We start from the raw sequence: 10768 nt of genomic DNA, 5'->3' as shown, positions 1-10768 counted from the left end.
CCTCTATTGGAATAGTCCCTCCCCCACTCTCACCCCCTTGTAATGGTCCCCCCTCCTCCTCACAATAATCCTTTTGCAATAAAAGTCTCCTTTCTAGCCCGGATTTGATTTTATTTCATAGGCCTCAAGGGACTGCAAGGGTGACATACAGCAAGACACTTACTGCAGGGTCCAGGCGTGGGTGGTGTAGAGGCACCTGTGGATGTATGTCCCCCATCATGTAGGGCACCTGTTGGTATGCCTGTGTCACCATCACGGGGGCACCTGTGTGTGTGTCTGTCACCATTGTGGGGACACATGTGGGGGTGTGTCTGCATCCCCATCACAGAGGAGACCGCTCCCCAAACACAAGTCACATGACACTAAGTGTGTCCGGTCCACTCCTGTCCCCATGTCCCCAGGCCTCTGCCCATAACTCAGGTCACCTGACCACTGAGTCTCCTGTCCCATCCTGTCCCACATCCCCCAGACCTCTGTTTCCTCAGAATCTGGGTCACTTTGTAACAAGTCCCTCATCCTCCCATTTGCTCCCTCCTGAGGTCATGGGTTTGTCCATGGTGGGAGGAAAATCATCCCATCCCCCGGGACACCAATCCTGCACTTGCCAGGCACTCACCACCTCCCAGGTACACAGGTGTGGGTCACCCGTCCACTCCCTTGACTGCAGACCCCAGCTCTCCGGTTTCCAAGTATGGATTCAGGTGTGCTCAGCACTAGTGTAAACCCAGAACCGCCCAGGCGATCCCCTCTCCCCAGATGCAGCTCAACCTCCAGCCCTGGGCCGGTACCCCTGGGAGTAAGCTGGGCGCACCTGTGCCCCGATGCCCTCCCCACGCAGCGCTTCCTCAGCTGTATCCACTCCATTCTTTGCCTTCTCAGTCAACATGGGACCCAGATGAGCACTAGGGGAGGATTTCACAAAATGCAGCAGCTGCAAGATGAGTTAAGGTTCCAGTCCCAATGACCCGCCTGGATCTTCTTAGGTGAAGGAACGCATGGACGTGCACACAGCCGGCAAACCCACCCGACGTTCCCGTCCTCCTCCCCACCCGGCCTCCCCGCGAACGCTCAGCGGGCTCCTCAAACGCTTGCCATGCTCCCCAAATGCTCACGGGGCCTCCTGAACGCTCACCGGGGACCCCAACTGCTCGCCAGTCTCCCCAAACGCTCAGCGGGCTCCCCCAATGTTCACTGGACCCCCTGAACGCTCACTGCTCCCCAAAGCCTCACCCACACCGACCTGCCCGATGGCCCTGTCCCCGCAGCATAAGGACAGGACAGGAGACCTCAGCCAACAAGTTCTTCCCCGACCCCGGCCTGACCTACCGACTCGGCTGGCGGCACAGGAGACGGTGGACTTGTCACAGCCCCACTGAGCCGCAGCCCCGGGGCTCCTGCGGGCTTAGCGCCTCTGACCCAGCAGGGCGCCCACCTCCCCCGCCACCCCGGCGCTGGCAACAACGGAGCCGGCGAGTGGACGCCTCCCCCCTGGGGGCCCCAGCCCTCCAGCCCCTCCTGCTGCCCCTCCAGCCCCCGCGTCCCAGGAAAGAAGGAGGAGCCGAGGCCTGAGGGGAGCGCGGACCAGCCTCGACCCCCGCCCCACCTCGAGACTCTTGAGTTCAGCCGTGCAGGCGGTACGCAGCGCGCGGTCCAGCGGCGGCTCCAGCCTCCTCGCTCTGTCTCTCACCGCCGGAGGCTCTGGCGCTTCCGCAAACGCTCTGGGCCGTGATTGGATGTGAAACACCCACTCCTGTGAGGGTGTGGGCGGGGCTGCCTCCCGCAGCTGACCTGCCCCAACCCCAGCGCCGGCAGCAACCCCCCAACTCCCGAGGGCACCCGCTGTGGGAACAGCACTGCCCCCAGCTGGTGGGGGGCGGGGGGTCTCCAGAGCCTCACGCCAGACAGTCTGGAGGAACCAGACCCTCACAAGGGACGTGAGGGCTTTCTGAGTGTGACCATGGCATCCAGTAGTCAGATGGCGGCGTGTGAGGACGTCCTGGGTGTGACCTCGGGGTCCAATGGAATGTTCCCAAGATTATAGTTGATTATGTTGGTAAATAATATTCAATTTAAGCTCAGCTACAAGTTGCTTGACTTGCGTTCAGGCCGGTGATGGCCATAGCTGACTTACAGCATCCCCCAGAATTAAAAAATACCAAATGCATGAAACCAGTTATGTATGAGCATAAGCTGATCTGATAGTCCATCCAAACGTCTTATTTAAGGGGAAAGAGTGGGCAATTTTAGGTGAGATGGCCCTGAAGTAAGAACCAGATGCCAGATATCATTCATTTATAGAAATCCCCATGGTTCTGGGGCCCAGAAAAGGGGAGAGGCACGTTTGTGGACGGGTTGATGGTTTATCAAAGTTTTCTGATTCAGCTCTCTGGTCATCGGTTATGATAAGCACGTTGACTGGAAATGTTTGGACAAATTGTGCTATGTACAATTAATAAACATGTTGGGAATTCCCTGGCAGTCCAGGGGTTAGGACTCCGCGTTTTCACTGCCGAGGACAGGGTTCAAGCCCTGGTTGGGAAGTAACATCCCACAAGCCGCACAGCGCGGCCCAAAAATAATAATAATAATTTAAAAAATAGGGGCTTCCCTGGTGGCGCAGTGGTTAAGAATCCGCCTGCCAATGCAGGAGACACGGGTTAAGAATCCGCCTGCCAATGCAGGGGACACGGGTTCGATCCCTGGCCTGGGAAGATCCCACATGCCGTGGAGGAACTGAGCCCGTGTGCTACAACTACTGAGCCTGCGTTCTAGAGCCCGCAAGCCACAGCTACTGAGCCTGTGTGCTACAACTACTGAAGCCCGCACGCCTAGAGCCCGTGCTCCACAACAAGAGAAGCCACCGCAATGAGAAGCCCGCACACCACAACGAAGAGTAGCCCCTGCTCGCCCCCATGTGGTGAGAGGGATTCGATTTTAAAGAGTAAAGACAAAGGCAGGAGGAGTGAGGCTAATGATGGGGAGGCACATGCATTCGTCTAGGGAAGGGGCAGGACTTTCCTGCAAAGGGGAGCCGCACCCTTTTTATCCTTTCTTGGTCCGCATCTTCCAGTCAGGGCCACCAGTAGGTGTGTCATCTAGTAGCCAATGCAGTCAACTCAGCAGAATGAGACTGAGGGTCTGTTGGAGGTCAGATTCGTTGCCACCTTTGTTCCAGCTGGTTCTATCTGGTGTTTCTCTCTTCCTATAGCTTCCTTCTTTTGTCTCCAGACCCTGTGACTTAAAGATACACGTTAATTCCTGTTCAAGCGGGGGTTGGTGGGTTTTGAGCAAAGAACTGGCACAGCTCTGGCAACAAAACCCCCCCCTTTTCTGTTCCTGCTTCTCATTCTTGAGGGGCGCCGAAGGGCAATGCTCTGCCTTCGGAAGCTGCTTCCTGCTGAACATGGGCAGAGTTTTCCCCTGGATTAGAGGAGCAGAACTGTTCCCTGTGTTGCCTAAAATATGTCTGATGGTCACCAGGCTGTAGTCCCAGTTGCTTGTACCCTTGTGTTTGTATCATCTGAAGTTTGATGGCTTCAAGCCATTTGCTAACGAAGTTGACAAGGCAGTTAAGGAGGCAAGGCCCGAAGATGAGCAGAGGATGATAGCGTAGTGGGCCAGGAAATGGAGGAAACCAGGTTAAGCTGGGGAGGCTCTGTTTGACCATATTCCAGATGGAGCTTGGATCTGGACTTTGTGTGTTTATCTATGTTACCATTGAGCTTGCTCATGTATCTCTCTTATGTTGACCTCAATCTGACCAGAGTTACTGACATACTTGCAGCAGGTTTCATTCATAACTGCGCAGACTCCCCCTTGCTCAGCCAGGAGGTCGTCAAGGGCTTGCCTGTTGTCGAGAACAACATTTGCTAGTGAGTCCAGAGAAGTACAGAGTCCTTGTAAGGCGTCCCCTGTATTTTCAGACAAGTCCTCCAGGGCCCGTAAGTGGATTACAACATTGATCCCTAGGAAGATTTACGGATGGCTTAAACTCTGTGTAATCATGTGGAAAATGCCCACTGTCTTCGCCTGGATTCCCCAGAACACACAGCCTGAGGCAAGAGCTTATGGGCTACTCAAGTGCTAGGGAGTGTGATTTCCGGGAGCAGGAGTGAGGTACCAGGGGAGGGAGGCACTACCGGCGGACGATGCGTCAGTAACCCTGCTGCTGCTCAGCGTGGGTGGCTGCTCAATCCCGGGGGACTGTCCTCCAAGAAGCCACATAACCAGCACCTTCCTGCCTTTTGGCAGCACAGGCTCACCTGGGTGCCAAGCTGGGGTCCTGCTGTGTCAACAGGGAAGCCCAAGGGCAGGAGGAGGGAAGGGGTGAAGCAGACCCAGGGCAGGACCTGGTGTGGCCACATCAGCTCGAAATCATTTTGCCTCTACACAGAAATGATCAGTGAGTTTGTGGCTGGAAAAGTGACAGATGAAGCCAAGAAATTCTCACGTGGTGCATGAGTGGTATCTGATAGGCCATCTGAATACTAACCCAAACTGCGACTCTAAAGAATACAAGAAGCAAAGTGTCAGTGAGGCCTTAGAGCCTCACGGGAACAGCCCATCCAGAACGTGTTCAAGGATATTTACAACAGCAGTGTTTGTAAAGGGGAAAAAATAAAAATCAAGAACAAAAACTAGGGGACTTCCCTGGCGGTCCAGTGGTTAAGACTTCACCTTCCAATGCGGGGGGATGCGGGTTTGATCCCTGGTCGGGGAGCTAAGATCCCACATGCCTTGAGGCCAAAAAACCAAAACATAAAACGGAAGCAATATTGTAGCAAATTCAATAGAGACTTTACAAAATGGTCCACATCCAAAAAAAAAAGAACAAAAACTAGGAAAAAACGATCCAAACAAAATGGAGACTGGTTAATAAATGATGATATCCAAGACAATAAAAATCTACAGCTTATTAAAAAGAATGATGACGGGAGACAGTGGGGGGAGACAGGAAGAAAGGATTACAGAGGGACAGCAGGAAAGTTTTGGGGGTTGGTGACACATATGTTCACTATTTGCTATTGGTGAGAGTTGCAGGATGAATACAGAGCTAAAAACTGATCAAGGGGACTTCCCTGGTGGCACAGTGGTTAAGAATCTGCCTGCCAATGCAGGGGACGTGTGTTCGAGCCCTGGTCTGGGAAGATCCCACATGCCACGGAGCAACTAAGCCCGTGCGCCACAACTACTGAAGCCAGCACACCTAGAGCCCATGCTCCGCAAAGAGAAGCCACCACAATGAGAAGCCCACGCACCACAAAAGAGTAGCCCCTGCTCGCCGCAACTAGAGAAAGCCCACGTGCAGCAATGAAGACCCAACACAGCCATAAATAAATAAATAAATTTATTAAAAAACAAAACAAAAAAACTGATCAAAGGACTTCCCTGGTGGCACATGGTTAAGACTCCATGCTCCCAATGCAGGGGGCCCAGGTTCAATCCCTGGTCCGGGAACTAGATCCCACATGCGTGCTGCAGCTAAGAGTTCACATGCTGCAACTAAGGAGCTGGCGAGCCGCAACTAAGGAGCCCGCCTGCCACAACTAAGACCCCACACAACCAAATAAATTAATTAATTTTTAAAAAACCTGATCGAAATGTACCCTTCAAATATGTGAGGTTTGGGCTTCCCTGGTGGCGTAGTGGTTGGGAGTCCGTCTGCCGATGCAGGGGACACGGGTTCGTGCCCCGGTCCGGGAAGATCCCACATGCCGCGGAGCGGCTGGGCCCGTGAGCCATGGCCGCTGGGCCTGAGCGTCCGGAGCCTGTGCTCCGCAACGGGAGAGGCCACAGCAGTGAGAGGCCTGCGCACCACCAAAAAAAACAAACAAACAAATATGTGAGGTTTAAGGGATTCCCTGGCAGTCCAGTGGTTAGGACTCCACGCTCCCACTGCAGGGGACACGGGTTCAATCCCTGGTCGGGGAATTAACATCCCGCATGCCATGTGGCCAAAAAAAAAAAAAACGACAACAAAAAGTGAAGTTTATTGTGTGTCAATAAAGCTGTTAAAAATAATAAAAACTGAGAGTGGGGTGGGGGAGATGGAGAGATGTTGGTCAAAGGGTACAAAAATTTTCAGTTATAAGATGAATAAGTCCTGGGGAGCTAAGGTACAGCATGGTGACTGCAGTTAATAATATATAATAATGTGTTATATAGCTGAAATTTCCTGAGGATAGTTATTAAATGTTCTCACCATACACACACACACACACACACACACACACACACACACACACACGATAACTATGTGAGGTGATGGATGTGTTAATTAGCTCGATTGCAGTCATCATTTCACAATGTATACATATATCAAAACTTATTGTACCCGAGCTATAGGACAGGGACTTCCCTGGTAGTCCAGTGGTTACGAATCCGCCTTCCAATGTAGGGAACGCGGTTCGATACCTGGTGGGGGAACTAAGATCCACATGCCATGGGGCAACTAAGCCCTTGCACTACAACTAGAGAGAAGCCAGGGCGCTGCAACTACAGAGCCCATGCGCTCTGGAGCCCATGCGCCACAACTAGAGAGAAGCCCATGCGCGGCAACGAAAGATCCCACATGCCTCAACTAAGACCTGATGCAGCCAAAAATAAATAAATAAATATTTTTAAAAAATCTATAGGACATAAATTTTGAAAACCACCTTGAGACTCAGTGCTTCCAGATGCATCTAAAAGAAGAAAATGAAAACAGCTCTCAGCAATTCTCCTAGTTTAATTCATTTTCAGTAGCAGAACTGGATGATTTTGATCCAAACCCCAGGATTCTAAGGAGACTGTTTTGACAGTCAGTTTACCATTTATAGGAGAAGCCGGTAATTCATAAACATACACAGGTCAGGATGATACCTTCTCAAAAGACATAGCATCTAATGAGGCTCTACCAAGCTGTAGTGTAACTCCTGTGACCAGTAAAGAGTTTGAAAATGCTTTTGACAGAAAGAGCACTTGAATGTAATATCAGCCAATGTTTTCCTGAACATAAAACGCTGCCATAAACATTCACAAAGAGCATGGGAATTGAAAAACCAGAAAGGAAATGAGTGATAGGTATCTCATGGGAAGGAGCATAAATTCCTTGCAAAGGCATAAGTGTTCTATAGGCACTTGTATCCCATCCAACTTTTACCTGACAATTGAGTTTACTTTGAATGACTTCAAGTAGTGAGTAATTTGCCTATCTCAGCAAACATTCCATAATAATTGGAGTTTAGCTAACTTATTTCAACAATATGGGATATCTCAAAAGCCAGAGAAGTATATAAATGGTTGAACATTCGATTTCAAGATTTAAAAAAAAAAAAAAGCTTCAGGCCCAAAATGAAGTTGTTAAAGTTCAAGATAAGAAAAGGACACTCTTCTCTCTTTGACCAGGGAGAATACGAAAACTGTCTATCAAGAAAGACTTCACTGGATCAAATTTATTACCTTGGTGAATTTTCTACAGGCCAGGTCTGACCTCTGAACTTGTAGACACAGAAACCTAGTGTTTCCAGCTCAAACAGCAGATCCATCTTTCAGAGAAAAATATACACCATCTATCCATTGCATTCTGGTGTATAACACCAGAATGATCACTTACTTATCACTAATGAGAATTTAACTGTCATCCACATGATCAACTCTTCCTCTCCTGGTAGGCAAATATATATGATATCAGAAAATGTATGTATGTATTATTTCTCATTTGATTTTTATTATAGTAAAATATAATAACATAAAATGTACCACTTAAACCACTTCTAAGTATAGAAAAAGTATTTAAAACTTGGAAATAGGTAAAAGAGATTGCTGGGTTTTCTTTCAGTGCAGTGCTGATCTTGACTTTGGGCTATTTTAAAATTCTGTAGGAGCAGAGATTAATTTACAGATTTCTGTCCATCAGTGATGCAAACAAAGTGTCTGGCAAAATAAGAAACGTCAAAACATTACAATGCATGGCCTTGTTGGACATTAACCCATTTTGTATCTAGCAGTCTTACGATATTTGTTTTTCTCTTTCTGACTTACTTCACTCTGTATGACAGTCTCTAAACCACTTTTAAGTATAGAAAAAGTATTTAAAACTTGGAAATAGGTAAAAGAGATTGCTGAGTTTTCTTTCAGTGCAGTGCTGATCTTGACTTTGGGCTATTTTAAAATTCTGTAGGAGCAGAGATTAATTTACAGATTTCTGTCCATCAGTGATGCAAACAAAGTGTCTGGCAAAATAAGAAACGTCAAAACATTACAATGCATGGCCTTGTTGGACATTAACCCATTTTGTATCTAGCAGTCTTATTCTTATATAAATATCCCTTTGAACTGGTTTTAACATCTTACTGGTTCCCTTATTAATTGTAAGTTGAATAAAATCTTTTTTTTAAACATCTTTATTACAGTATAATTGCTTTACAATGGTGTGTCAGTTTCTGCTTTTAGATTCCATATATATGTGTTAGCATACGGTATTTGTTTTTCTCTTTCTTACTTCACTCTGTATGACAGTCTCTAGGTCCATCCACCTCACTACAGATAACTCAGTTTCATTCCTTTTTATGGCTGAGTAATATTCCATTGAATAAAATCTTTGATAAGCATATTTTATATTTACATGAGTCATGATCTTACTTTGTTAAAAAAAAAGTGAAATTCACATAAAATCAACCATTTTAAAGTAAAAAATTCAGTGGAAAATAGTATATTCACAATGTTGTACAACCATCACATGGATCTAGTTCCATAACTTTTTTTTTTTTTTTTAATTTGGCTGCCTTGTGTCTTCATTGCTGCACGTGGGCTTTCTCTAGTTGCAGTGAGCGGGGGCTACTCTTCATTGTGGTGGCTTCTCTTGTTGGGGAGCATGGGCTGTAGGCACGCGGGCTTCAGTAGTTGTGGCATGTGGGCTCAGTAGCTGTGGCTCCCGGGCTCTAGAGCGCAGGCTCAGTAGTTGTGGCACACGGGCTTAGTTTCTCCGCAGCATGTGGGATCTTCCCAGACCAGGGCTCAAACCCCTGCATTGGCAGGTGGATTCTTAACCACTGCACCACCAGGGAAGTCCCTCCATAACATTTTTATCACCGCAAAATAAAATGCCTTATCCATTCAACAGTAACTTTCACTCCCTCCTCCCCCAAGTCCCTGGCAAGCACCAATCTGCTTTTTTCTCTTGGATTTGCCTATTCTGGATGTTTCATAGAAATGGAATCACACAATATGTGCTCTTTTGTGTCTGACTTCTTTATATTTGGCATGTTTCAGGATTCATCATCACCATAGCATATATCAGCATTCCTGACTTTCCTTTTCCTGGCTAAATAATATTCTATTGTATGGACATACCACAATGTATCCATTCATCCTCTGATGATCATTTAGGTAGTTTCTGTCTTTTGGTTTTTTTTTTTTTTTTTTTTTTGCGGTATGCAGGCCTCTCACTGTTGTGGCCTCTCCCGTTGCGGAGCACAGGCTCCGGACGCGCAGGCTCAGCGACCATGGCTCACGGGCCCAACCACTCCACTGCATGTGGGATCTTCCCAGACCGGGGCAGGAACCCATGTCCCCTGCATCGGCAGGCAGACTCTCAACCACTGCGCCACCAGGGAAGCCCTTATCTAATTCTTCAAAATTCTTAAATGAATACGAAAATCTTGATCAAGTAAAATTAGTTTACATCGTATTTAACCTTTTTACTTTCTGTGCTTTCAAGTGACATTTAAGCATTAAAAAAAAAAAAAAAGGCATTATGAAACCAGAGTTTTCTTTCACATTTCAAGGAAAATGTCCAAAGTTCAAATTAAGATATGAAATTAAACAGGGCACTAAATTTAGAAATATTAAAGACGAAGAAGATTTTTACTGCAGGGTTGGTACTCATTACATATTAAATAATGAGGCTGTTATGTATGGGAATATAGAAAAGTTAAGAAAAGGTGTTATCTGTGACACCCAGTTTCTTCCTTGTAGATAAAGCTTCTTGCGTTGAGAACATTATTTCTACAGCCTGAAGTTTCTGAAAACTTGGCCCAGATTTTTCGTGTCTGTGTGAATGTGTAAATAATATTTATCAACTTTTATTATTCATATTAAATAATGCTTTTATTTGTCCCAGCGATGCCAAATATGCTTTAGACTTTTTGGTTCTAAAACCCTAAAACATCCTTATTGGGTTTCAGATACAAGACCACCTGTTATAAGGACAGGAGGGCCCTATTTGGTGCTAATTGCTCTACTGGAACTTATGCACATGATACATCCGACACGGCTGACACTTGGTCTTATAACTCTGATGTGGTTCCTATTCCACTGACTCCCTTGAGACCAGGTCCAACAACACAGTTCTTTTGGAATTTGTCTTTACGGTTAGTGAGATAAGATTTAAATAGTAACAGCTTTACCGGGAATTGGTCCCTCTGGTCTACCACATCATTCCCTTGTACACAGACATTCTTTTGGTTTTAAAAGCCAATGCGCAAATCGAGTGAAGGGTACAAAGGACCTCTCTGCACTATCTTTACAACTTCCTCTGAATAATTTTTTGTTGTTGTTTTTAAGCCAATATACCTAAAAGAACTGAAAACAGGACTTCAGATAGTTGTATACCCATGTTCACAGCAGCACCAGTCACAATAGCCAAAAGGTAGAAAAAATCCAAGTGACCATTAAAAGATGAAGACGCAGAACTGGTCTATCCATACAATGGACATCTATTCAGCCATAAAATGGAATGAAGTCCTGAAACATGCTACAACATGGATGAACCTTGAAAACATTATGC

Source organism: Physeter macrocephalus, chromosome 14 (assembly GCF_002837175.3).
Source record: "Physeter macrocephalus isolate SW-GA chromosome 14, ASM283717v5, whole genome shotgun sequence".
In the NCBI taxonomy this organism is placed as follows: Eukaryota; Metazoa; Chordata; class Mammalia; order Artiodactyla; family Physeteridae; genus Physeter; species Physeter macrocephalus.
Note: the sequence above shows the minus strand (reverse complement) of the source record.